Genomic DNA, 8,649 nt, shown 5'->3' with positions numbered 1-8,649 from the left:
TATCAACCTGTATCACCACACTGTACACAGTAACTAGTTGTTCATTTAACGTGGCAGGAGCACGCTTGCTTCATCAAATTCTAAATATCATGATCATTTAAACTTTGCAGCTTCTATTGTACTTAGAAAAGTGCCCTTTATGCTCAAAATGGTCGAGCAAGATTCACATCATGGGTCTCCAGAGATCAAATAAGATTTCTCAGGAGAAAAATAAACACTTACGTTGTGCTTAATTGATGAAGGTTACATAATATCAACAATATCTCAACACCTTCAGAGTCGTGAAAGACTGGCACAAAGGAAATACATTCCAGGAACAAGATCTTGCACTTCTTAGCTGCTTTTAGTGTACTCTAAGAGACATAACCAGAGACATATAAGTTCATCTTCTTGTCCCCAAGGAAAAGAATCAATTTAAGAATCATAATTTTATAATAATTAATAATAATGTGACTTCTCTTCCTAAAATTCTTGCCTGACACTGAAGAAAAAAGGTTTATGCATTGTTCAGAAGCAGTTCCTCCTTGTGACAATGCTAGTCCCATAATACTGCCAAGATCTCTGCCATCCTAGACTGTCTGCCATTCTGTGTGCCAGATGCCTGATTGGTAGATGCCTGAGAGAGGTTCATCAACACAAGTTCAAACTTTTACTTTCATAAACCTCCTTCTACTTTTTATCTCATGGCAAATCCTCTTTCCCCGGTACTCTTTCTACTGCTTCAGAATCCTGATCCAGAGCTCACAGACCTATTGAGACTCACTCCATCAACTTCCTGTGGTTAGGGTATTTTCCCCACTGCACAGCTAAGGTAGGGGACTAGCAGAAGTCTTTCCTAGTCTCTGGACACATGTTACAAGGTTAAATAGTTTGCATTATTAATGACAGTAAATACAAAGTATCTGATGGGATATGGGAATGAGGAGCGAGGTCCAAAGATGTTCTCAAAACTCTGTCAGAGATGCATCACTCATCAGCACAGAGCTTTTTGTCCTGCGCCACTAATGTCAAGCAAACTGTAAGCCCTCCAATTACCTGAAAGCAGTCAATGTGCTTTAGATTTATATTGCACACTTCTACCTTGGAGTTGGCCACAGCTTATTTATTCAACAGGGATTTTCAGAACCTTCTGGAGCTGGACAAAAAGAATAAAGCTATTGCCTTTGAAAACGAGTGTATAAAAATAAAAAGAGCTCCTGGCTCCTACTCCACTGTCTGTGGCCCCAGGCCACAGAGGATTTTGAGGGGACCACAGGCACTCTGTCTCCTTGAACTCCCTCTAGCTGAAACCTTGCCCTCTGATGTAACATCCTCATTCATTATGCAGCTGTGGAGAAAAGAGATGTCTTATCAACAAAATTTATACTGTCCTAACCCGCCAATGGTCTCTCACCTAGCTGAAGACTTCATCTTATTTAAGACCAGTGATCTCTGCAGTTACCCTGGGCTAGCCTCCAGCAATCCCTGGATCATTTGTGACATCTACACACCCTCCTCTGGGATGTTGCTGGGACCATGCTTGAACCTTTCAGTTTGCATTCTTTGTTCATTCTTTTTGCCTTGATCCTTCAGACTAAAGGCCCCACCTTTGTCCTCTGTATTCAAATGTCTCAAAGAACAGTTTGGCGGGTTAAGAAAACCATCTTCAGGCACATCCCTCTCCTTGGGGTACTCATACCACTCATTCACCTCTGCCAGCCACAAATCTGGCATCCAGTTTGGCACTGAGAACATTTCCTTCCCTTATGTGCATTAAACATGCTCATTACATTACAGCTTCCACATCATAATTCACATAACTCACACAATTACACTTCTTTACTACTTCTCTTCTTAAAAGCTGAAGCTCCCTTCATGATGACTGTAAGGCTCAGTTCTCAGACTTCAGTGCATGCCAAATGCTGCTGCTAATCTCCTTCCACTTAAAAATAAACAGGAACACATCACCTTCACTCACAACTGCATCTGCTATAGGGTGTTGATCAAAAAAAAAAAAAGGAGAAAAATTCTATTGTTCTTTAAAATTCTTCTTTAAAATTCTTCCTAGACTTTGTTCCGCTTATCTCATGTTCTGTTCATTTCTTCCACCACTTATATGATTGAAGTGAAAAAGAGTTCAAAATTAAGGTAATGTTTGCCAGGTTACGTCACTCTGATGTTGTTATCCTACTGTTTAAGAAAAGTTTTGGATTTAAATAAATTACAATCTGTTTTTCCACAAATTAAAATTAAACAAATTTTAATTAAAACAGCCAGACTACATAAATACACATAAATTCATGCATATGGGGGTGTGTGTATTTACACACTTTAAAGAGTAATTTCCTTATTGTTTTCTGCCCATAGCAGGCAGCAGATATAGAGAAATTGTAGTTGCAAAAGAATCCCACGTTTTGCAGCTCACTGCCACTCAGTGAAATCTTCAGCCCTATGTCTAGTATCAGCTTCTTCAGCAAGCTATGGTGAGAATGAAACAACTAAAAATTACTGCAGCAGTGACTAAACTCTGTTAGAAGAACGAAGAACTACTGAGTCTCAAGACGGTGCAAAGTGAAGTCCCATTTTGAAAAGGTGTTTGAACTATGTCTCTATGGCTAAATAAAATGGGCTGAGAACCCCTCTCTGTTCCTGAGGCTAAGTGGAATTTGTCACTAGGTCTTTGGGTCTTTTGGTGCCTCTGTAGTTAAAAAAAAACCCCACCTATTCCTTGTGGGGTTCTAGTTCTGGGTATCAGAGATAATATAAGGGAATGCATTGTAAATTGTTCAAGGGATATTTTCATAGGAGGATGCTAAAGGAGGGAGTGGACTGAGAGCATGGAAGGGTTCCTGGGACAGCAAAAGCTTCTGGAAGTGTGTTGGAGGACTAGAATAGTGCGGGACAGAGGGAGTCAAACCAGGTGCCATCCAGTGCAACCAAAGCTGTGCCTGGTGCATGGTAGCAGCGAAATGGTGTGCTTAGCTCATGCCCTCTCCTCGCACTATGTAGCATCAGTGTTTGCTGCCATCAGCATCTGCTTCCAGGGGAGATTTTGTGCCCTTATGCACCTCACCATGCACACATGACTTGGTTGGAGGAAATATGATGTGGGTATGGGACCCCAGCAGCAGTTTCTTAACCAGAATGGTATACAACCTCAGTCCTGCCTGCTGATTTTAACTGACTGAAACCAATTCCATTGGTTTCACTGGGTTGGCCTTTTCTATATCTTAAATAAGCAACAAAGTCAATTTTAGTCTAGTAATAAAGTCCTTGTTCATAAGGAGAATAAAACTGATGAAAAAAGAAAGGAATGAAAAGGGATACCAGGTTTTTCTCTGGGAAGTAAAAAGTCCCCAGCATATTTGAACTGATTCAAGAACCTATGAAGTAAAGCAGAGAAGACATCAAAGTACAGAGACAGAATTAACTCAGCAAAAAGGAGGTTGAAACAATCCACAGAGGAAAATACAGAACATTGTCACAAGTTCAGAAGTAGCAAATTTTCCACGGGAAAGTTGACCAGTTTTAAACTGATGTTAAGTTATTTAAACTATCTAGTTTTCCACAAAGCTGTTCCTGTAGTTTTGATCTGTACACAAAATTTCTCAGAAAAGTTGCAAGACATGACAAGCAACTAAATTGTACTTCCTAATTTCTGCAAATAAGGCAATTTACTTATTTATTACAAAAGCTATTTGGAGTTGAAACAAGCTGAATGCATTCTGAAATGCTATGGAGTTTCCCTTACAACAAAAAATTGCTTTAGTTTTAATTTATACTGTCTTGTTTGTTTTTATTTTTTTCCCAACGGCAAATCATAGCAATTATTTAAAAAGAAAAAAAACTATCTCAAAACTGAACAAACCATAGCTAAATCCGTAAGTACTTGACATTAATATCTCTGTGTATTACTTGCCAACACTACATTACATTTCAGCTTGCCTCGACCATGCAGAATTTAAAAGATGGATATGTTTATGAGCATACCACATAGCACAGACCATGGAAGAACTTACACGAGGTCTTTCTATAGTGAAGGGGAAAAAAGTCTACATATCTGTGTATGGTGCTTGGTCCCTAAATCTTGGCAAGGATACCTGTGTCTGGGGCCCTTGGTTGTTTTAGAGGCTGCACTTCCTTCTCTTGCCGTGGACACAGAAGAGGAAGGGACCCCCAAAATCCTTTTGTATCATGCACCAGGAAGGGGGCATGAGTTCCACTCACTTGCAGGTAGGCAGGATGGTTGGTGGTTGCTACTAAGATAAGGGATTTCTTGCCATTGTGTCGACGTCTGTGAACCACCTTTGACAGACTGGGGAAGACTTTACGAGGCTTAATCTATCTGGAAGACTAAAGGATGTTAAGGACGAGCCTTGTTTCCTGTCAGCAGTGAATAGAGCTGAGTATTAGAGCCCTCTAGTGAGGTTTCTCGGAGTGGATCCCCGCCTCCAGCCCGTGGGGCCGAAGGAGTCACTTTCCTTCCTCGGGGAGAACCGAAATTCCCTTTGGTGCTGCGGGAGATGGCGGGCGGTTTGTTCCCCTCAGGAAAAGGTCCCGCGGGAGCGCCGATCACCTGCGCCGCCGCCACCTGAGCGGCCCAGAGATGCCGGCGGTGCCCCGGCCCGGGACCCCCCGGGCACGGAGGGTGCCTGCTCTCGGCCCCTGCGGCGGGGATCGCGCACCCACAGCGACAGGAGCGTGGCGGAGCCCCCGGAGCTGTCTGCTGCCTGGGGAGGGAAGGCAAGAGGGAAGGGAGGGCAGCCTCTTCCTAAAAATACTCCCCGGTCAAATCCCCGTGAGGCAGGGATGGAGATGGTAACGAAAATGCCTTGAATCGGTAGGAACAGTGAACAATCTTCGTGCTTTCCTCATCATCTTGGAATAATCAGCGGAATTAACTGAGGTCGAGGAAACAGGCTCTTGGGTTAGTTGTGGGAGGCTGTGAGAATAGGGGGCAGCCATTAAAAGAAACATGATCGCTATTCATCAACTCGGAAGAGGGGAAAGGAGGAGGGAAAAAAAGAGACCTTCGTGGCTGGAGCTCATACCAACCTGGTCTATCTCTGATCAAGAAGATCCCTGGAAACAAGAAGTTTACAAATATTGTCAAATTGATGCTTGTAGTGTGATTTAAGTTGTCAATCCCGCAGAAGCCCACCAGAAGTTTGGATTCAATAGCCTGCATTTCTGGCTAGTTATTGCCAATCCCCTAAGGCAGAAAGCGCTCTCTCTCTCTGTCTTTATTTTAACCATATGTGCCTTTTGTTGTTGTTGTTGTCTTGTCTGTTAGCAGTGCACTGTGTGCTGAGAAAGTCCCCTTGTGCCGCGGAGCATCTGAGGCGGTCCCCGCAGCCGGGAGTGGGGCGGGGGCTGGGTGGGCACCAGCTCAGGCCCCCCTCCTGCTCCCCCCGGTCCTCCCCCCAGCCGTCTATGTACTCCGCGGGATCTGTGGAGCAGCCGCGGAGGGGGAACACCCCAAATAAATATCGATGCTGGGGGTAACGGGCGTGAGGGTGCTGATGGCAGAAGTGGGTGAAAACTCTCAGCCCCTCGCCCTAGACGGAGAAAGGATAATATAAAAATAATCGGCACCGGCCGCATTAATCGGCTGGGGGGGCTATCGTGTTTCGTGGGGCGCTCGGGAGGTTACCCAGATCAGTCCCATCAGGCCCCCATCAGGCCCATCTCCTAATTAATACATCTCTTGCGAAGATGTTATTCGAGCGTCTCTGGTCCAGCCGGTGGGGGAAAGGCTCCGTGCTGGAGAGGAGCGGCGGAGCTGCGGGCGCGGGGAGCGGGGCGGGTCCGGGGGACAGAAGCGCCGCTCCCGTCGGCTCCCAGCAGAGTACCCCCAGTCCCCAGCACCCCGCTCCGCACCCACCAGCGTTCTCTTTCAAGCGGAGTTTGTTAGCATAATCGAGTTACTCGCTACATATCTGAAATCCTTGACCCGTCCCCTTGAGGAACGGTGCGTTGCGCGCAGCGAAAGCTTTGAATTATTCCTTTCTCCCCAAATCAGAGAACAACAAGCAATTGTTGTTTGTCTTAATTTAGTTATGTGCAATGATCGTCTGCTGTGTTCTTTTTTTCAGTCGAGACAGGATCATAGTGCTATCTCTGATGGGATAGATTCGGGTTTTAAACAAAACGCAAAAATAAATAAAAGCGTGAATAAATAGCGTGAGGGCGGGGGGGAACAACCCGCGGATCCGGGTTGCAAAACTGCCTCTGGGAATCACGGGTGAGCTTTGGCCCCCTAAAGGAGCCCTAGTCTCGCCACGGAAAAACGTGTGAGCCCGGGGAAACTGAGCTGAGCCCCCGAGTTGGCGAGTGTGGGGCAGGTAGGCCCAGTATCACGGCAAAGGTCGCTATGATTCATTTAAAAAAAAAAAAAAAAAACAAAAAAAACCAGAAAAACCTAGCCAGAGTAGCACAGCTTAATTGCGGCAGGCTTTCGGTCTCAGTAAACCCCACCGGTTTTAAGGGGAAAGCATATTGCCGTGCCATCAAAAGGAAAGAAAAAATTCTTGTAAATTAAAAAAAAAAAAAAAAGAAATAAAGAAAGAAAAAAAAAAGGAAAGAAATAAAGGAAAGAAAGAAACGAAAACTTGGAGTTGTCTGTCATTTTTTTTGCTCTCGCTACAGTTCTCGCCACGGTAGTGGACATCTGCGAGGAAGATGTGTTTTTTTCTGGCATGTGAAAGTTGTGGGATTTACCATTTTTTCGCTACCCTTGCCGATAAAAGCGCCCTTGGAGGGGCCCTGTCTCCCTGCCCTGCCCACGGTGGAGCCGAGGCTGGCTGGCAGGAGCGAACGTGTCCACAGCCCTGTGAGAGCGGGTGACAGGTTTGTCCCGAGCTCAGCTCGGTGAAAAGGATGAGGGGCTCCCCAAAGGCAGTGGTCGAGGAGGCTGGCGGAAAGGTGTCCGGCAGGAGCTTGGGTGAATCGGCTCCCGTCTTTAACAGCAGCGATGCGGGCCTGTAGCCTCCCACCACGGGCTGTTGTCTACAAGGGGACGGTGAAGGCAGAGCCGAAAAGGCGATTTCCAGATAATTGTAGCTCTACTTAGGCACTCACTCGTGAGCACGGAGCAGTTCCGGGCAAGGAAAGGCTCCTCGCAAGAAAACGGGCCGCCCACACCCCGTTCCTCATTCAGTCTGCTTCACAGCTAATGAAAGGAGCGTCGCGATAAAAACCACCTTTTTATTTCACTCGTGTTTCCCAAAGATCGTGTTGACACTGACGGTCTCGCACTCTGCTGCGCGGAGGGGTGAGGCGCTTCCCGAGCGGGGCCTCGGCAAAGTGACAGCCGTGCCCGGACCGGGATGAAACCCCGGCCTTCTCCGCCCGGCGGCAGCGGGGCTGAGCAAATATTTGGGTCGGCTCAGCAAAAACTTTCCACGACAGCTAAAGGGGAGAGAACTGGCAGCAGCCAGGAGAAACGATCTCGTCGGTCCGGGGGCAAACGTGAGCAGGCGATTCGCTCCTCCTGCTCTGAAATATAATGGCAGGGAACGAGAGCCTTCACAAATGCCAAAAAAAACTCCTCTCCCGGTCGCCTGTTTCCCTCGCAAGGCTCTACACTGCGATTCGCCCCGTGCCGCGGCTTTGCAGCCAGTATCTTCTCTGACTTCCAGCACGTAGGAAAGTTTTTTTCCCTAAAGATAAAAGCAGTTATGCAGAATTTGGATCCAGATGTCACTAATTTACAAATGCTCTAGGACGCAAGCTGATACAGGGTGCCCGGGAAGGGGGTAGCCCTGCCTCTGCCCAGCTCTCTGGGAAGTGAACTTACGTTTACATGCAAGCTGCAGCCCGGCTGAAGCAGCCTAAAGTGAAAGCGCCTGCGGAGGAGCTGGAGTGTAAACCCTGTACTCACATTTTAGGGTACTAAGAAGACTCTTTTTCAGGTCTAAATCTATGCAACAGGTTTTGGCATCTCCTTTCCAGCTAGGGCTAACAGCTGCTCCCGTTCAGATTCAACCACTGTAGTTGTGAGACGGAAGGAAAGGAAGAGGAATCAGGTATATATATCCCTAATAAACGTGGGGCGACCGAGCATGGTAGCGGGGAGGCGGGAGACACAGCTCAGACCTCGCTAGCACTTTTCATTATTTCCACGGTCCCCATTCCGGGAGGGAGCGGAAGGCACACGGTGTGTGCGCGCAGAGGTCGGGGACAGGAGAGGGGATTTGTGTTTCTGTTGCTGTTTCTGCTCAGAGCAGTGTTTGAAGGGGAGCGGTTGTCCCATCCCGTCACTGCTCGCTACAGCTGCGGCCGTGAACTATCCGGCAGCTTAGGTCGGCTAGGAAGCGCTGGGGTTGGGATGCTTTCGTTTACAAACAAGCACAGTTTGAATCCTGCGGAGATCGGCCGGAATCGAGGCACTAAACAGTCGAGAGCTCATTTTGTAAAGGAACGGAGGGACCATCATGCGAGGGGGCTTTACCGACCCATCACCAACATGCCCAATTTTGTTTTAAACGAATTTGAGTTGTTCTTTTCTCGACCTGAAAAAGAAGCCTCTATTTTCCTTCCCCGGAGGAACCAGGGCGGGAACCGCCCGCTTGCCACTGTTTCCTTACGGCAGCACTGGTGAAAATGCCGGCCGGACAGGTAGGAGGACACGCAGCTTCCACAGCGGAGTGCACCCGAGAAAGTACGAGC

The sequence above is a fragment of the Corvus brachyrhynchos genome, unplaced genomic scaffold, assembly GCF_000691975.1.
Source record: "Corvus brachyrhynchos isolate BGI_N302 unplaced genomic scaffold, ASM69197v1 scaffold258, whole genome shotgun sequence".
Classification (NCBI taxonomy): domain Eukaryota; kingdom Metazoa; phylum Chordata; class Aves; order Passeriformes; family Corvidae; genus Corvus; species Corvus brachyrhynchos.
This window is presented reverse-complemented; position numbering follows the sequence as displayed.